General features: G+C 39.0%; 2 pseudogenes; both read left to right on the forward strand.

Annotated features, from left to right (window-relative positions):
• Positions 1–16,832, forward strand: part of LOC129399789 (heat shock protein HSP 90-beta-like) — a 29,808-nt pseudogene extending 12,976 nt beyond the window's left edge.
• Positions 16,833–17,089: 257 nt separating this feature from the next.
• Positions 17,090–18,097, forward strand: LOC101557368 (tubulin beta chain-like; annotated as a pseudogene).
• The last annotated feature ends 2,585 nt before the right edge of the window (positions 18,098–20,682 follow it).

Genomic DNA, 20,682 nt, shown 5'->3' on the forward strand with positions numbered 1-20,682 from the left:
CATTAATGGTTATTAATAGTTGAAATTCTTTTTAACTTAAGAATCTAGGAAGAGCTGTGGACTAGAGTCTGAAACTAAAGTCAAATAAGAATTCAGGGAATCTATGGCTTTGTCATAGAAGTCTTAGCCAATTTTAATGATGAATTTGGGCTGTTTTACAAACAATGGAGCTATAGAAGCCATCAAAATAAACCAAGACGGTTTTCTTTTGTTGCCATAAACATTGGCAGTTAAAGTTTTCAGCACGTTTTTAAAGCTCATGATTTGAAGTAACTAAAGTATAAGAAGGTATAAGAAGGTATAAAAACAATTAAGCCAAAAGAGATTTTCCTCATGCTTCGTAAAAATTGGTTCCAAGTTCTTATGGTGGTATGTCTATATGTACATTTTGTTTGTTTGTTTGCATATGCATTGCATTGGATTGTTAAAATGAGAGTTGAAATAATTGTGTTCTCTATAAAACAGGTTTAAAAGTTACTGATTTGGTAAAACATAAGTTTCTAGGTTATAAAATTGGTTGCAAAATTATTCTACAGTATTTTATTTGATCTGAGGTTTTTGTTAAAATAAAAGCTCTAAAATTTCTAGAGCTAAATAGCAAAGAGTTAAATTGGATTAATCTCAGATATCAGCCTTACAGCCTGAAGCGGCTGAGAACAGCCCTTTTTAGGTTTTAGTGATCTTGCAGGGGAAGAGAGGAAGTTGTCTCCTCCCACCTTTTTTTCTTTTGTCCCCCTACCCTTTCTCAGCCTTCTGATTTCAGTTTTGAAGTTAGGAAGTTAATATCTAAAGTGTTCAAAGTTTTGAATGCCTTTTAAATTGAGTATTTCCAGAAAACAAAATAAGCATTTGGGGCTGGAGTAATAGCACAGCGTGTAGAGAATTTGCCTTGCATGTGGCCGACCCAGGTTCGATTCCCAGCATCCCACATGGTCCCCTGAGCACCGCCAGGATTTATTTCTGAGTGCAGAGCCAGGAGTTAACCCTTGTGCATAGCTGGGTGTGACACTCCCCAAAAAAGCAAAAAAAAATAAGCATTTGTGGTAAAAGAGAATTAAAATTTAAAAGTATTCTGGCAGAAGAGTTTCATCTCAAGAATTATGGAAAGAAATAGGAAATAAAACAAGAATTTGGAAGGAATATTTGGCTTTCATAATAAGATAGATATAAACATTCTAAAACTTTGCTCCCGTTCCGTTATGCAATTTTTCAAGGATTGTTTAAAATACAAGCCTAAACTGCATAAATGACATTTGCGCTGTATAATGGGGAGAGAATAAAAATTGAGTTTAAAGTCATTTGATAAAATAAACATGAAATGCAGCCCATTGGAGGTGATGAAGTGGGCAAAGATTGAAGGAACGTGGAGGTGGATTAAATATATGAATCTTGTGAGCATTTTAACCCTCTTTTATCTGTGTTCTACAGTCTGGAATTCTATATCATAATTTCTTTGATTATGAGCATTGTAATAAACCTTTTGAAGATATATAGGACTACTGTAATGCTTTTGAAAGAGTACTACAGAGTACAACTTAGTCGTTGTAAATGAGAATGATTAGCAATCTTAAGAACTCTAAATTATATCTGCAGAATTATTTTAGTGTTGGACTCATTAAAGTGCTCCTAGATACCCAACAGTCTGGAAACAGGTTCAGCCTGTTTGGGTCTAGCAGTGGCCTTGATAAAAGAAAACTTTTGCAAGAATTGGTTACAGAGCAGCTTGATTTGGGACATATCATGACTAGCTCTAGTCCTTGGAATTCACCGATATTTGTTATTAAAAAGATTGGTAAATGGAGAATGTTAACTGATTTAAGAAAAGTCATTGATTGTATGAAAAGTCAATGACTGTATGGAATCCATGGGTCCTTTACAGCCAGGCCTGCCTAATTTGGCTATCATTCTAAAGCAGTGAAATATTATTATAATTGATTTAAAATATTGTTTCTATAACATCCCTTTAAGGGAAGAGGATAGAAAGAAATTTGCTTTTACTGTGCCTCCTTCAAATGAGCATCCTACTAAAAGATATTAGTGGATTGTTTTGCCACAAGGTATAATGAACAGACTGACAATGTGCCAATGTTTTGTTAATTCAACCATTGGATGTAATAAGGACACAGTACCCTGAGATTAAAATTATCCATTATATGGATGAAATTCTAATCACTGATGCAAACCTCAAAAACATATGCAGAAGGTTTATGAAACTGTAATTTATGAATTAGAGTTATGGGTTTAAAAATTGCACAGGATAAAATTCAATGCCAGTTTCCTTGGGAATTTTTAGAACTAATAATATGGGAGAGTAAAATTACGCCTCAAAAGGTCCAAATTCGGGGAGATGAGTTAAAAACCTTAAATGATTTTCAGAAACTATTGGGAAATATAAATTGGCTATGGCCTTCTCTAGGCATTCTGACCTATGCCTTACAAAACTTGTTCCATGCATTGGAAGGTGATTCTTCTCTTAAGAGCCCGAGGAAACTTAGCCCTGCAGATGAATGTGAATTGGAATTAATTGAGGAAATAGTAAATAAGGCTCACCTAGATAGAATTGATTCTTTAGAAAATTTAAATCTGATAGTGTTGCAAATTTAAATCTGATAGTGTTGTGCACTTCACATTCTCCCACTGGGATTCTGGTACAAGGAACTAATATTGTGGAATGGAGTTTTTTTAACATAATAAACCTACTTAAAATTTGGCTACTTATGTGTATTAAATGTTTCATATAATTCTTGAAGAAAAAGAACTACACAATTAATAGGGAGTGATCTGCTGAAATTATGTCATTGACCAATGAAATAATCCAAGCACTGTGGGAACTTGATGAGGATTAGCAAATTTCCTGCACTGATGGTTTGGGCAAAATTCATAACAGCCTTTCCAAAGCAAAAGATGTTTCAATTTCTTAAATTTACTAATTGTATTTGGCCTAGCATTATAAAAGCTGAACCTATTGAATCAGCAGTTACATTCTTCACAGATGCTAGTGAAGAAGTAAAGGCTACTTATATGATGCAAAATGATAATTTAAAAAAAACTCTAAGTTTGATGTAGTCCCATTTGTTTGTTTTTACTTCCACTTGCATAGTCAGTGCTGTTTCGTCCTTAAAGATACATTTAGCTTCAATGTTATGGAGAGTTCTGCCTACATTTTCTTCTATTAACCTTATAGATTCATGTCTGATATTGAGGTCTTTAATACACTTGGATCTGACTTTTGTGCCTGGCATTAGACAGAGGTCAGAGTTCATTTCTTTGCAGGTAGCTATCCAGTTTTCCCAGCACCACTTGTTGAAGAGGCTTTCCTTGTTCCACTTTGCATTTCTTGCTCCTTTGTCAAAGATTAAGTGGCCATATATTTGGGAGTCTGTGACAGGATATTCAACTCTGTTCCATTGGTCTGCAGGTCCGTTTTTATACCAATACCATGCTGTTTTAATTACTACTGCTTTGTAGTAGAGTTTGAAGTTGGGGACGGTGACACCACCTATCTTCTTTTTTCCAAGGATTGCTTTAGCTATTTGTGGGGGTTTATTGTTCCATATAAATTTCAGAGTGTTTTGTCTATTTCTTTGAAAAATGTTATGGGACTGCATTAAATTTGTATAGTGCTTTGGGCAGTATTGCCATTTTGATAATGTTAATTCTCCCTATCCATGAGCAGGGGATGTGTCTCCACTTCCTAGTGTCATCCTTTATTTCTTGAAGTAGTGTTTTGTAATTTTTCTTGTATAGGTCCTTCACCTCTTTGGTTAAGCTCATTCCAAGGTACTTGATTTTCTGAGGTACTGTTGTGAATGGGATTGTTTTTTCAATGTCTCTTTCTTCTCTTTCATTATTTGTATACAAGAAAGCCATGGACATTTGGGTGTTGATTTTGTAGCCTGACACTTTACTATATCAACTTATTGTTTCTAGGAGCTTTTCTGTAGAGTCTTTAGGGTTTTCCAAGTATAGTATCATATAATCAAACTAAGAGCTTCTGCACTTCAAAAGAAACAGTGATCAAAATATAGAAAGAGCCCACAGAATGGGAAAGAATATTTACCCAATACCCATCTGATAAGGGATTAATAACCAGGATATACAAGATACTTGTAGAACTGTATAAGAAAAAACCTCCAACTCCATCAAAAAAATGGGGAGAAGAAATTAACAGAAGTTTCCTCAAAAAAGAAATACAAATGGCCAAAAGGCACATGATAAAATGCTCCACATCACTAGTCATCAGGGAGATGCAAATCAAAACAACAATGATATATCATCTCACACCACAGAGACTGGCACACATTCAAAAGAACAAAAGAAACCAATTCTGGCGTGGATGTGGGGGAAAAAGAGACACTCCTTCACTGTTGGTGGGAATGTCGACTGGTCCAGCCTTTCTGGAAAACTGAAAAACATGGACAGTCCTTCAGAAACTAGAAATTGAGCTTCCATATGACCCCGCAATACCACTTCTGGGAATATATCCTGAGAATGCAAAAGAGCACAGTAGAAATGACATCTTTACCTATATATTCATTGCAGCACTGTTCACAATAGCCAAAATATGGAAGCAACCCAAGTGCCCTAAAACAGATGACTGGTTAAAGAAACTTTGGTACATCTAAACAATAAAATACTATGCAGCTGTTAGGAGAGATGAAGTCATAAAATTTGCTTATAAATGGATAGACATGGAGAGCATCATGCTAAGTGAAATGAGTCAGAAAGAGAGGGACAGACATAGAGGGGCTGCACTCATTTGTGGAGTATAGAATAACATCACATGAGGCTGACACCCAGGGACAGTAGATACAAGGACCAGGGGGATTGCCCCATAGCTGGAATACTGCTTCATGAGTGGAGGGGAGAAGGCAGATGGAATAGAGATGGGATCACTAAGAAAATGATGGCTTGGAGGAACCAGTTGGGATGGGAGATGCATGCTGAAAGTAGATAATGGACCAAACATGATGACTTCTCAGTATCTGTGATGCAAGCTATAATGCCCAAAAGTAGAGAGAGAGTATGGGGAATATTGTCTGTCTTAGAGGCAGGGGGAGGGTGGGAAAGGGGGGTATACCCGGGATATTGGTGGTGGGGAATGTGCACTGGTGGAGGGATGGTTGTTTGATCATTGTGAGATTGTAACCCAAACACGAAAGCTTGTAACTATATCACGGTGATTCAATAAAATTTTAAAAATTCAAAAAAATAATAATACAATTTAAAATTTTTTAAAAAATAAAAAAACTCTAATTACAGGAATTCCTTGTAATTGTACAGGACAAGCTATTATTGAAAGAGCAAATTGCTCACTTAAAGAAATGTTGCTTAAACAAAAAGGGGGAATATGTACGGATTCTTCCAGATAGCAGTTATCCAGAGTACTGTTTACTTTAAAATTTTTGAAATGCTTTGATAAAATAATACCTGCAGAAAAACATTGGGAAGTTCAAAATGGCTCGGAAGAAACAAGTTCTAATGCAAAGAGAAATAACTCAGAAAAAACTATTCAGAAATGTAAAGTTCTTTATACAGACCCAGTCTCTGGAAATTGGATACTAGGCTGGGCAGAAAGATGGGAGCGAGGTTTTGCTTTTATTTCCACAGACAAGGAACGTTTCTCGTGTCCCAGCAAAAGGCTTTAACTTATCCATAAATGCGATCAAGAAGAAACAGATGAAATGGCTAAGAAAAAAAAATGAAAATACTCTGGATCAGTGATCTGAATCTGGACCAGAATGCATTCCCTCAAGGTAGATACCTTCCAACAAAACAGCAAGAGGGGATTCCAACATGGAAAGATATTAGGGCCCTGACTACGGTGTTGTTAGTGTACTGTACAACACTAACACAAAGAAAACTCCTGAAGCTTTTTTTTAGCTCTCCTATCTCTAATGAAACAATAAATAAGTGCCTCTATTCAAAATCTAACTTATTGGGTTTACCTTCCTAACAACTTTACTAAGGGATGTGTCTTTATAGGACGAAGTGTTACCTATTTAAAATAAGGAAGTCTTTTGGCTGCAAATGCATCTATTCTGGAGAGTATAAAAATTATTTTGGATTTGTTGGAAAAATTGTAGAGGATTAGTAGCAAACTTTTAAATTAATGTTATCGATTGGAACCCTACAATTTAAGTTATTCAAACAGACAACAGAGGAATAGAAATAAGCTTGGTATGGCAATTTAAAAATCATTAATATATGGATGCAGTATTAGAAAAATGAGGGGTTTTCCCTTCCTGCAGCATTCCAACTTGGATTTTAAAAATGAATTTGCTTACAGAAAATTGGCCCTGCTCTTCATGAAGGCCAAACTAAGAATGGTAATTATGATTTGATGGGTAGGATATCATTGGGTAGACCTTTCCACATTGGCACAAGGATCTTAGGTTTTTCCGGGTCACACCCTTAAAGGAGTTCCTGAGTCACTCCCATTCCTTTGTTGATCTGTAAACTCTTCTCTATGCTCTCTTCCCCAAACAGTTAATTAGCTTTTCCCCTAATCAGATTTTGTTAATTTGTAAGGTCAGATCTTTCTAGGACACTGAATTTATATTGTAAGTTAATACTGCCTTTCTCCTCTCTTTATGCCTTTTGAATAGTTTACTTTAAAGTAATGTCTTTTCGAGAACCGGAGCGGCCACACACACGCAATGGCTCCTCTGGTCCTTAAAGACTAGGATCCTGGAGGGCTACTAATCACTTTTGGCACCCAGCAGCTTCTTACAGAAATGCATCTAAACTGTGAACTGAGCTACAATCCCAGGCCGCCCGGGAAAGGGAAAGGTTTTTCTCTCTCGGCCTTGTCTTTCGGTGACTTGTGGCAGAAATCTCTCTGGACTTAATTATTAAAATATCAGGAATCCAAAACCGCGCAGCCACGACATTCTTCACTCTCAGCAATGGAAAACAAATTATCAAATGATGCCTTTTCAGCAGGTTTGATAGTTGGGGGAAAATTCTAAATAATAATAGTGAGTTCTCTGTTGAAATATTGAATGTACTCAAAGTATAGAGAGAGTAAAGTGAAGATCATTAGCCACCTAGGTGAAGGGGGGTGTGGGAGGGAGGTATATTGGGGCTCTTAGTGGTGGAACATGTGCACTGGTGAAAGGATGGTTGTTTGATCATTATGTGACTGAGACTTAAACCTGAAAGCTTTGTAACTTTTTTCATGGTGATTCAATAAAATAAAATTTTTTTAAAAAATGAAAAAAAAAGTAAAGTCTTTTTTTGTATGGACAAAGGAAGACAGCTGTTAATATGCTTTTATAATTCGGGATTTAATTGTCTTTGAATATTATTCATTCCCGGGCATCTGCTTTCTCGACTTAAGCTTCAGTTGCCCTCAGTTCCTAGCACCCCAAAAGCAGGGTCCCGACAAGGGTTAGGATGGATCCAGGGCAAGTGGTGAGTTATTGTGCTACCCCGAAATGGGCCTGGCCAAAGTGCCTAATTCTTAACTATAAGTTAAGAACTTGATCATGGACAATGTTGTCGTGATCCAAAAGTAACGACGAGACAAGGGCCCTGCTAGGGATAGGAAAAACTATAATCTGGCCTGAGCACTGTAGTCTGAGATCAAGATGGCCCCAAGAGAGCAATTCTGTAAGCTTAATGCATTTCTTACTGTGTCCATACAGAATGATTAATATTATGAATGCTTATATGTTTGTTGGACAAGGAGAGGAGAAACGCACCCATGGGATTCTGCCCTTGGGTGGTTGTCTTGTCCTGCTGAAAGAGAGTCTGTCCTAGAAGCAGCATCCACTGAAGGAAAGAACTTTACCCCTATTGATTGTGACCACATTTATGTGTAAGTTCAAACCCCCTCAGGCTTGGTGGTTAACAAGGCTGTAAGAGTGGGCTGGGAGTTCCAGTGCCGGATCCAGACCCAGATACAGAGGGAGAAGGAATGATTTCCTGTAGACAGTATTCCATGTATGCTTGTATTAACCCATCTATGAGACTCCTCGCAGGAGGAAATTTTTATTTTTTCAGAGCCTGAGTAGGTGTTTGAATGCTGGTGACTTGTCATCGAGCATGGGAGGATAATCCAATGATTGGAGCATTTTGTCAACTGACAGATCAAGAAATTCCTTGCCCTGTTCATTGCTCCTATCAATGGGGAATCATTGCAATGACATCGACAATGGCCGTGGCAGACTAGCTCTGAAGCAAGGAACATAGACTGTGGAATTCGTCCAGAAATAGCATGAGAACTCTGGGAAATTATGGACTACTCAAAGACAATTTGACTCTGAACTGCAGTCCAAATTGGCTGATGTTCCTTGGATTGTTACTTTGCTTGGTGAATAGTCAGTGAGTCTCCCACTCAGGTGTTTTTAAAATGTGGTTGGAATACTGCCTTTTTCTATATAACACATGTGCTGTATAATGTGATTGAGTTTTCATGGGATAGGGTAAAAACATCTGTTAATGCATAAGAAAATAATTGAATATTGACATAAATTCATGGTACCCACAAAAGCTATTTTTCTGGTATTGGATTTTCAGAATTATGGCAAAAGATTTCTGATGATTTAAGTTCTTTTAATTCTAAGAGACTGCTGGGAAGATCTGTGAGAATAGGTGTTCTGTTCTTGTTATTGGCCATTCTTGTGCCTAGCATTTTACCTTAAGGATAAGGAATTGGAAGTTAAAATCCAAAAAGGAAAGGCAGCTTAAATTTTTATGATGATTAAAACCCGTCATAAACAAAAGGAGGAGATGTTGGGGCTGGACTGAGCTACCAGGATGAGCCCAGTGGTTTGGATGAGGTTGAACATATTCTTTTGGCTGCCTTAGTAAATAATTTCCTAAATTATAACAATTGTCAGTCTTTTCTCACAGATCCCCGCTTCTGCTTAAGCCTGTTGTCAGTATGCAGATCCTAGGTACTAAGCCTGTTTGTTGTCAGTATGCAGATCCTACATTGTTTATTTTCCCGTATGCAGAAGAACTTTGCATGATCTTCCTGTAACTCCTTTGGTGACTGTATTGCACCCTTAAGAGTTTCCATGATCAATAAAAGGAGATTATGGGGCTCTCTACCTTTGTCTAAGAGTCATAGAGAACCTAGACCCTCCATGAAATACATTTCTTCCGCGTTCCTTGTCTCAGCACCTCTGACCACACGGACGTTCACGCAACAACCTCCCTTAGTACTTTTCCACCTATTTTAGGTTCTTTTTATAAATTAAATATAAAATATTTAAAAGAATTTTAGTCTCTGTGATTTACACTAATTCGTTAAATAACAACCTTCCAATAACACACTCTCCGTCATAGTGTTCCTTTCTTATACTACCTCCATCTCACCCACCCATCATGGTTACCAGTTATCTAGCCTATTGCCTTTGACCATTTGTTAACCCCTTTCTTTATAGCACACATGAGTGAGATCCTTTTGTATCGGTCCTCCTTTTAACTTCACTCAGACACTTAATTTGACACTCAGAATGCCACAAAGTCAGTGTGGTTGGGCAAAGAGTCACCTTTCCTGTTCATCTATAAATCAAATCTTTCTATTAGATTTGTGTCTTTAGAAGGACCTATGACTGTATTTTAGTCAATTCTTTCATGGACATCTTGGCCTTGAGTCTACACTTTACTTCTTTGTGTTAAAAATTCCATTTTGCTTCATTTTCTGCTACAGTCCTAACACTGGCATATTGACAATTGAAGCTGGAAGCAGTATTCCTAATGTTCTCAGTTATTTTCTCCTTAAAAATAACTGGGTAGGGGCTGGAGCAATACCACAGTGGGTAGGGCGTTTGCCTTGCACACAGTCAACCCAGGTTTGATTCCTATCATCCCATATGGTCCCCTGAGCACCGCCAGGAGTAATTCCTGAGTGCAGAGCCAGGAGTAACCTTTGTGTATCGCCGGGTGTGACCCAAAAAGCAAAGAAAAAGTAAAATAACTGGGTACCCAAAAGGAGAGAGAGCGTGCAAAAGGGAATGCCCTGCCATGGAGGCAGGGTGGGGTAGGGGGAGGGATTCTGGGACAATTGGTGGTGGAAAATGGGCACTGGTGGAGGGGAAGGCACTGAACCATTGTATGACCGAAACGCAAGCACAGAATTTTGCAAGTTTTTAACTGTACCTAACGGTCATTCACTAATAAAAAATTTAAAAAATAATGACTGGGTACCTCTTACCTCCTTTGTCATGGACAGTCTCCACTGTTAAGTCTGATATGGACATTTTTCACATCCCCGCACCACTTCGAGTTAAAGTAATTTTAATCAGATTGGCAAGTTTCCACGAAACCACATTCTTCATTTGTGAGATGCACTCAAATCTTAGCCAAAAGCCTATCATTCCGACATCTTAAGCCATCATCCAAAACACAAAACAAAACATAAAACCAATATGCACCGGGCCAACCCTTCCAGCTGTGTTGGATGCATACATCCCCACACCTATCCTCAAGGGACCTCTGACCTCTAATACTAGCCCTATAACTTATAAGACATAGACACATTGTAGTTCCCTTAGTTAATATGAGACAATATTGGAATTTCTCAAAAGAAAAAATGCTTGGAAACCAAACAAAAAACAAAACCACAGGGAGGGAGAGAGAAAGAATAAAAAGCTAAAGAAAATATTCATTAGGGTATACTGATTACTTATCCAGAAATAATTACATTCTGTATATTGGCTTGGCTGGCACAGTTAAAATGGGAACACAGGATATGCGAATGCAATCCTTTAACTTTCTCACAAATGGGCAACAGTGATGGAGTGGAGGAAGAACTTAAGAACTTTGTGTGTCTAGACTGTTTTATTCCATGTACATGGTACTTCAGAAAATGTGCAATTTCTACATAAGCCAGGGATAGGTTGGAAATCTCATTGTCCCAGAATCTCTGTATGTTGACTAGCTTATTATTTCTGATAGTTATTTAATAGATTATTTGGGATTTTCCATATACATGATTGCATCATTTAAAAAGAGATACTTTTGGGACCCTCTGCTCCTAAAGACTATGATCTGATCCAAAAGGTCTTCTAACCCATTTTGGCACCCAGAGCGGCTTCTTACAGATATGTATCTAGAATGTGAACTGAACTAAAATACCAGAAATCCAAAACTGCATGGCCGTGACAGCTCATAGAGTCTTCATTCTCAGCAATGAAAAGAAATCATTAAATGATGCCTTTTCAGCAGGCCTGATTGTTGGGGTAAAATTCCAAACAATAATAGTGAGTTATCTATTGAAATATTGAATGTATTCAAAGTATACAGAGAATAAAGTGAAGATCATTAGCTACTTAGGTGGGGGCTGGGTGGGAGGGGGGTATATTCGGGTTCTTGGTGATAGATAGAACATGTGCACTGGTGAAGGGATGGGGGTTCAATCACTATATGACTGAGACTTAAACCTGAAAACTTTGTATTTTTTTCACGGTGATTCAATAAAATAAAATCATGAAAAAAAGAGAGATACTTTTATTCCATCATTTACACTACACATATTGTTACTATTTTTCTTGCTTAATTGTTCTAGAACTTCCAACACACTGTTAAATAGAACAGGAATGATTGGACATCTGTTTGAAGATCTTGGTCTTAACAGGAAGCTATTCAATGTTTTACTATTCAGTATGATGTTGAAGTGTGTTTTATGTAGATTCAGTCACTAGCTTTTTCAGTGACCCATTCCTTTTTTATTGTATTCTTTTAAAATTTTTTAAAGTTTTTAATGAACCACCATTAGTTACAGTTACAGACTTACAAACTTTTGTGCTTATGTTTCAGTCGTACAATGATCTAGTACCCATCCCTCCACCAGTGCCCATTATCCACCACCAATGTTCCCAGTATCCCTCCCCCTCACCCCTCTTTGGTGGGCGGATTCCATTTTACTCTCTTTCTCCTTTAGGGTGTTGTGGTCAGTGACCCATTCTTTATTGTAAAGCTCTGTTGCAATTTTTCATTTTATTTCTGGTTTTATTTGTAGATTTTTTTTACTTTTTGTATATATTTATTTCTAAATATAGCCTAACTTGTCTTTACAATATTGCAGCAATGAAAGGGGTAAGGACTTGATATCCTTCCATCTACCTTAGGAAACACTTATTTAAAGATTACTATGCACCAGCATTATTCTAATTTCTATGGGATACACACTGAATAAAATTAAGTACATATTTTCACAGAGCTCACATTCTAGCAATGAACTTAAACAATAAGTAACTACCCAAGATAATTACAAAGAGAGAGGTTCTGATGAGAGAAGCTAGGTTTTGTGGGAGGTGAGGCTCTAAGCGATATTGTATAGTGAGTGCCCAAGGAAAGCCTCTTTTAAAGGAGAGCATATTGATTTATATATGGATTATGAAATAAAAAAGCCACTATAAAAGCTTGGATAAGAGAGAAGAATCCAGGTGTTCCGGTAAGCAACGCAGGCCAGAGTCTGCTCCGGACCCCAGACAGGGCCAGCAACACCGGGGAGCCAGACGGAGGACGTACAGCTGATACACCTTCTCCAGATGGAGCCCCGGTGACACTGAGCAGCAACTAACACGGCTCCAGGATGCGGGACTGGGACAGCTCCAAACTGTGGTGGGGCACTGGAGTGGGGCGGCGCCAGCCCAGCCTCCAGGTGGCCCCGGCCGCCGGAAGTCACGCCCTCGACCCACCCTCGGCGCCATCTTGCCGCATTCAACAGAGAAGAATCCAGGAGTTCTGGTAAGCAACGCAGGCCAGAGTCTGCTCCGGACCCCAGACAGGGCCAGCAACACCGCGGAGCCAGACGGAGGAGGTACAGCTGGTACGCCTTCTCCAGATGGAGCCCCCGGGGACACTGAGCAGCAACTAACACGGCTCCGGGATGTGACTGGGACAGCTCCAAACCACGCGGCCGCACAACCTTTTCTGAAAAATGAAAACATACAATCTATTGATGCCATCCAACATGTCTGACTGTTGGAGGAAAACATCCAAGTAACGATAGTGAGATTCCTGTTGAAAATTGAATGTAATCAAAGTTAGGAAAGAGTAAAGTGCAAAATGTCTGCCACACAGGCAGAGGGGGAGTGGGAGGGGGATATGTGGGGTTTTGGTGGTGGATCAAATATGAAAACTTTGTAACTATTTCACAGTGATTCAATAAAAAACAAAATTAAAAAAATAAAAGATTAAGCTCTCTCTCTCTAAAAAAAAGCTTGGATAAGAGTGTTCCAACAGGGGTGGAAGAATGCATTGTCACCAGCAGGTCAACCTATAGCCACAGGACTAGTGCATCAGTAGCCTGATGGTGCCTCAGGCATCCTTACCCCCCAAAATTGCCACTGTGCCTCTGGCCTCATCCCAACAACTTGGGATCAAGTCTCTCGAGAAATTTAACAGCCAAAAGTTAGGTATGTGGGAGCCATTCCCACAAACCACCTGTGTCCCAGCTACACAAGCTCATTTATCAGACTCACTTCAGAAATCCATAAATAATACTCGAAAGAGATTAAAAAGCAGAGTTAATCTAGGACCTTTTCGAGACCAGGGTAAATTGGAAGAGGGCGGGTCAGCCTGATGCCTGCCCAAGCAGAGCCCCTGGCAGCCTCTTGCTCTCACAATCCAAAAATGCCACCATGACCCCAGCCAGACTCCACTAACTCAGCACAGACCTCACTGAGATACTAACCTGTTGAAAATTTGAGCCTGAAAGCTTTGTAACTTTCCACATGGTGATTCAATAAAAAAAAATAAAAAGAAAATTTGGATATATGGGTTTTGTGACTTAAATCTTCATGCTTTCTTGGAGTTTGGATAGGCTATCTCCCCCCACATCCCTATATACCTGGATGCACCAGAAGTCATCCTCACGAACCAGCTTCAGTGCCACTAAGCTCTTCCACTGGCCTTGCTTCAGAGACGCATAAGTAAAACTCAAAAGAAATCAAAAGTCCCAGCTAATCTTGAACCCTCAGCAGTCACTTCCATACCCCAAAGCTACCACCCAGTTAAAAAAGCTACTCCAGCCTACCTTCCCTATAAAAATACTGAACTCCATGAATGAACGCAATAACCTCTTAGTACCTGTATTGCAAACTATAATGCACAAAAGGAAAGAGAGTGTGAGAGAGAGAGAGAGGAAAATGCCTGTCATAGAGGTAGGCCGGGTTTGTGTCCATTGGTGTTGGTGGACAGTTCGACAGGGAGGGTGGGCATTGGTGGCGGAAGGTGTACACAGGCAGAGGGATGGGTGTTGGATCATATTTGTGACTGAAAACAATCATGAGCAGCTTTGTAGTAGTCTCTCTCATGGATATTCAATGAAAAAAAATTAAAAACAGTGTTCCATTTCTATGCAAATTTCATGACTTCGTCTTTTCTAACAGCTGCATTGTATTCCATTATGTAGATGTACCAAATTTCTTTAACCAGTCATCTGTTCTCAGGCATTCAGGTTTTTTCCAGATTCTGGCTACTGTAAACAGTGCTGCAATAAACGTACAAGTGCAGATGTCATTTCGACTATAATTTTTGCCTCTCTGGGATTCATTTCCAGGAGTGGTATTGCTGGGTCAAATGGGAGCTCAATTTCTAATTTTTTGAGAAGTATCCATACTATTTTCCAAAAGGACTAATCCAGTCAGCATTCCCACCGGCAGTGGAGGAGGGTCCCTTTCTCCCCACATCCATGCCAACACTTGTTGCTTTTGTTCTTTTGGATATGTGCCAGTCTCTGTGGTGTGAGGTGATATCTCATAGTTGTTTTGATATGCATCTCCTTGATGATTAGTTATTCAGAGCATTTTTTAATGTGCCTTTTGGCCATTCGTATCTCTTCCTTGCAAAAGTTTCTGTTCATTTCTTTGCCCCATTTTCTGATGGGGTTGGATGTTTCCTTCTTGTAGAGTTCAACCAGTGCCTTGTATATCCTTGATGTCAACCCCTTATCAGATGGGTGTTGAGTGAATATCCTTTCCCATTCTGTAGATTGTCTTTGTATTCTGGTCACTGTATCTTTTGCAGTGCAGAAGCTTCTTAGTTTAATATAGTCCCATTTGTTTATCTCTGTTTCCACTTGGTTGGTTAGTTGCGTGTCATCTTTGAAGATACCGTTAGCTTCAATATCGTGGAGGGTTTTGCTGACCTTGTCTTCGATATACCTTATGGATTGTGGTCTGATGTTGATATCTTTAATCAATTTTTATCTGATTTTTGTACATGGTGTCAGGTCGAGGTCTAAGCCCATTCATTTGCATGTGGTTGTCCAGTTATGCCAACACTATTTGTTAAAGAGGCTTTCCTTGTCCACTTCACATTTCTTGCTCCCTTATTAAAGATTAGATGATCATACATTTGGGTTTGTGTATAGGGATATTCCACCCTGTTCCATTGGTCTGCAGCTCTGTCTTTGTTCCAGTACCATACTGTTTTATTTGTTACTGTTTCGTAGTAGAGTTTGAAGTTGGGGTGTGTAATGGGAGATCTTCTTTTACCCAAGAATTGCTTTGGATATTCGTGGGAGTTTGTTGTTCCATATGAATCTCAGGAGTGTTTGATCCATTTCTTTAAAGAATTTCATTGGTAACCTTTTAGAGATCGCATTGAATCTGTATAATGCTTTGAGGAGTGTTGCCATTTTGACAATGTTAATCCTCCCAATTCATCAACAGGGGATATGTTTTCATTTCCTTTTGTCCTCTTTCATTTCTTGGAGTAGTGTTTTGTAGTATTCTTTGTAGAGATTCTTTACCTCCTTAGTTAAGCTGATTCCGAGGTACTTGATCTTCAAAGGCATAATTGTGAACGGGATTGCTTTTTTCATGTCACTTTCCTGTCTCATTTTTTGCATATAGGAAAGCCATGGACTGGACATGAAGGCTACTCAATACTTCTATTGCAAACCACAACACCCAAATGGTTAGAGAACAAAAGGGAATGCCCTGCCACAGAGGCAGGGTGGCGTGGGAGGGGATGGGATGGGGGTGGTGGGAGGGATACTGGAATCATTGGTGATGGAGAATGGGCACTGGTGGAGGGATGGGTACTCGATCATTGTATAACTAAAATGCAAGCATGAAAATTTGTAAGTCTCCAACTGTACCTCATGGTGATTCACTAATATTTTTTTAAAAGAGTGTTCCAGCAGAAGGAATAAGTGACAAGGCCTTGAGCTAAAATGAACTTGATGAGTAGGGAAGATAGGCAACTAGAAACACTCTTGTATTGTTGTAAAAGAGAGAGGAAGGGGAGAGTGAGAAGTGATGAAAAGAAAAACAAAAAAATTAGAATTTTTAGCTTTTAAACAAGGATTCTGTCATCTTATTTAAGTTAATGAAAAACTTCTGTTTCTACCCTGGATATTATGCTCTGTGTATCTCAGGGTTCCTTGAAGTTAGTAATAAATTTGAGGCAGTTAATTATTAAATTTATAGCAATTTTTGTACAACTTTATGAGTAAACTAAAATCTATATAAGTATACATTTCAAAAAGGTTAAATCTATGACATATGAATTATATAATAAAATTATTGTTTATATCATTGGGGTTTTAATTAATATATCTAATAATATTTTAATAATAGCTTTATTATACAACTTATCTGGCATAAATAAATTTTAATAAACTTAATGTCATATTATACAAACATGAGGTATTTGTAGTTTGTAACTCCCTATCTATATTGGTATATATGATTTCAAGTTGGTAAAGACAGTTTGTCTCATTTTACCTTTATTATATTGTGATCACTTTATAGACATTAAATAGTTTTCCCACTCTCTCTCAGAACCTTGCTGTCGCGGTGTTCGGGCCTTGCTACTCCAGCCTCCAGGACTTTCAGCCTGAGAACAGCAACAGGGGGGAATAATTGCATAGTTTCTTGCCCCGTGTACACCTTGAGGTGAGCACAAAATTAAAATAAATTGCAACCGGGGGCTGGAGCATTAGCACAGCGGATAGGGCGTTTGCCTTGCACGCGGCTGACCCGGGTTCGATTCCCAGCATCCCATATGGTCCCCTGAGCACCACCAGGGGTGATTCCTGAGTGCAGAGCCAGGAGTAACCCCTGTGCATCGCCAGGTGTGACCCAAAAAGCAAAAATAAATAAATAAATGAATTGCAACCATGAGGGAAATCGTGCACATCCAGGCCGGTCAATGTGGCAACTAAATCGGTGCCAAGTTCTGGGAAGTCATAAGGGATGAGCATGGCTTCGACCCCACTGGCACTTACCATGGGGATAGCGACCTGCAGTGGGACCGCATCTCTATGTACTACAAGGAAGCCACATGTGGCAAGTATGTTCCTCCTGCAATCTTGGTGGTTCTAGAACCTGGAACCATGGACTCTCTTTGTTCAGAACATTTTGGTCAGATTTTCAGACCAGACAACTTTGTTTTTGGTCAATCTGGGACAGGCAACAATTGGACCAAGGGCCATTATACAGAGGGAGCAGAGCTGGTTGACTCGGTGTTGGATGTGGTACAGAAGGACGCTGAGAGCTGTGACTGCCTGCAGGGCTTCCAGCTGACGCATTCCCTTGGCCAGGGTACGGGCTCTGGAATGGGCACCCTGCTCATCAGCAAGATCCGTGAAGAATATCCTGACCGCAACATGAACACCTTCAGTGTGGTGCCCTCATCCAAGGTGTCTGATACCGCGGTTGAGCCCTATAATGCCACCCTGTCTGTTCATCAGTTAGTAGAAAACACTGATGAGACCTACTTCATTGACAACGAGGTGCTTTATGACATATGTTTCCACACCCTGAAGCTGACTACACCAACTTACGGGGACCTGAACCATCTCGTCTCAACCACCATGAGCGGTGTCACCACCAGTCTCCGCTTTCCCGGCCAGCTCAATGCTAATCTCCGCAAACTGGCTGTCAATATGGTGCCCTTCCCACGTCTCCACTTCTTCATGCCCGGCTTTGCCCCTCTAACAAGCCACAGCAACCAGCAGTATCTGGCCCTCACTGTGCCCAAACTCACCCAGCAGGTCTTCGATGCCAAGAACATGATGGCTGCATGTGACCCCCGCCACGGCCGCTACCTCACTGTGGCTTTGCAAAAGCAAGCAGTGTGCATCCCCATGCTTGAATCCCCTGCATCTTTAACTTTGGTTGTTTAATTATTTTCCTTTAACCTATGGGTACCCTCAGCTGTCTTCTCTCTAGAAAAGCACACATTCTTTTTAGAATGCATTACTCTCTTCTCTCATATTTTCTAAATCAAATAATTTTTCACTATCTCCTCCTGAAACTCTTTCTGAAATGGTATGTGCTGAACCTGAAAAACCTGTACAAAATTTAAGACTGACTGTATTTTCTTGCAAAGAATCCTTTACTCCAATTTGAAGCCACAATGCCCCAAATATTCAGGTGCTATGGATTACATCCTGCATCATGTATGATCAAGTGAGCCTTATGTGCATCTTGAAGGCTGCCTAATGGACCAGCAGGATGCTAATTTTCATGCCAGGGAAGTGCTCATGAAGACTATCAGTCTTAACTACACCCAAGCACTTTTCTGAAAGACTAAAGTGGATATTAAATCTTGTCAAAAGCTTTACTGTCAATTAATATTATCATATGATTTTAATCTTTCCTTTTATTGATATGTTGTATTATTTTGATTGATTTTCATACATTTAATTATCCTTGGCACTCTGAATACTAACCCCAATTCCTCCCCACCCCGACCATGCCCCAAGTTGCCACCTACGAACGGCTCCTCTGGCTCCTGAAAGGTCATGATCCCAGAGGCACACAAATCAATCTTGGAACCCGGTGGCTTTTGGCAGAAATGCATCTGGACTGTGCATTAAACGATGGTGCCATTCCACTCCGGGTGGGGAAAGGTGTTATCCCTTCTATCTTTTCCCCGTGGCTGTGCAGTGGCCTCAATCTTTCAGAGCCTATTGGACAGCCAGGTATAAGATATCAGTGACGAGACACGGGGGCCTCAGGGGATGGGGAGTGGAACCAGCCCTTCTCCCTGCCCCGACGACTCCCAGAGTTGCCACCCACGAATGGCTCCTCTGGCTCCTGAACGGCCATGATCCCAGAGGCACACAAACCAATCTTGGAACCCAGCAGGTTTTGGCAGAAATTCCTCCAGACTTATTACTAAAATATTAGAAACCAAAAATTGCGTGGCTGCTATTGCAGCCACATGGCATCATATGCTCTTCATAATCAGCAATAGAAAACAAATTATCAAATGATGCCTTTTAGGCAGGTCTGATTGTTCGGGAAAATTCCAAATAACAATGGTGGGTATTTTGTTAAAATATTAAATGTAATCAAAGTAGAGAGAGAGTAAAGTGGAAATCATCTGCCACACAGGCAGGGGGAGGGGTGGGGTGGGGGTACTTGGATTCTTGGTGGCATGAAAATGTGCACTGGTGAAGGGATGAGTGTTTGATCATTGTATACTGAGACTTAAACTTGAAAGCTTTGTAACTGTTCTCATGGTGATTCAATAATAAATAATAAAAATATCCACTTCATCGTGGTGTTATTATGTCATTTTTATATACTTTTGGATTCATTTGGTAAGGTTTTGTTGAGGATCTTTGCATTTATGTTCATCAGGGATACTGGTCTATAATTTTCTTTTTCAGTAATATCTGTATGATTTTAATATTTTTGTAGAGATTGTTTTATTAAAGCTGATAAGAAACTAAAAGGGTGCAGAGGACCTCAGAACACTAGTGAAAGGAAGCAGGCACTCTGGTGATGGATATGAAGTTGAAACACTGTTTTAAGAAACTTTATCATTAATAGTACTATAAATCACAATGCATCAAAAATTGAAACAAAGAAACAGAAGGAACCTGATTTCTTCAATATTTTGGAAGAACCTGAGGACTATATGTAGTAAATCTTTAAAGTTTTGGTAGAACTCACTGGTGAACCCCTCTGGACATGGGCTTTTGTTCCTAAGGAGTTTATAAATTAGTTTCAATTTCTTTACTCATAATTGTTTTTTCAGGTTTTCTACTTCTTCCTTATTAAATCTTGGAAGGTTGATGGTTCTTAAAACCCCTTCATTTCTTCTTGCTTCATGTTTTGGCATATAGTTGTTAGTAGTAAACTTTTGTGTTCTTTTATATTTCTCTAGTGTCTGTTACAATTTTTCCCCTTTCATCTCTGATCAGATATATTTTGAGTTTTCTCTCATTTTTCTTCATCAGTCTAGCTTAGTATTTGTCAATCTTGTTTATTCTTTTAAAAACTGTTCCAGGTTTCACTTAACCTTTGTATTGTTCTCTTGATTTCTATATCATTGATTTTTATTACAACTATAATTATCATTGTTATTATTAACCTCATTCTATGAAATTTGGGGTTTATTTTTCTTCATAGTTTCCAAGTTGTGGAAGTAGGTTAGTTATTTAAATTTTTTTCTGTTTCCTGGTGTAATATTATACTGCTATGAAATTCACCCTTAATGCTGCTTTTGCTGTATGCGACAGATTCTCTTAGTTTCTGTTTTTATTGTCATTTGTTTTTAGGAGTATTATTTTCTACTTACTTTTCATAGTGGTCAAAGAATATAGTTGTTGTTATTTCTACTTTTTTTACTTTATAGGGAAAAATACAAATTGTAATCTAGCATGTGGTAAAACTGGAGAATGTTCATTATACAATGAATTGTATAATGTGTATTTGTAGAATAATGTGTATTTGTTTGGGGAGGAGTGGACAGTCC

Source organism: Sorex araneus, chromosome X, assembly GCF_027595985.1.
Source record: "Sorex araneus isolate mSorAra2 chromosome X, mSorAra2.pri, whole genome shotgun sequence".
Taxonomy (NCBI): Eukaryota; Metazoa; Chordata; class Mammalia; order Eulipotyphla; family Soricidae; genus Sorex; species Sorex araneus.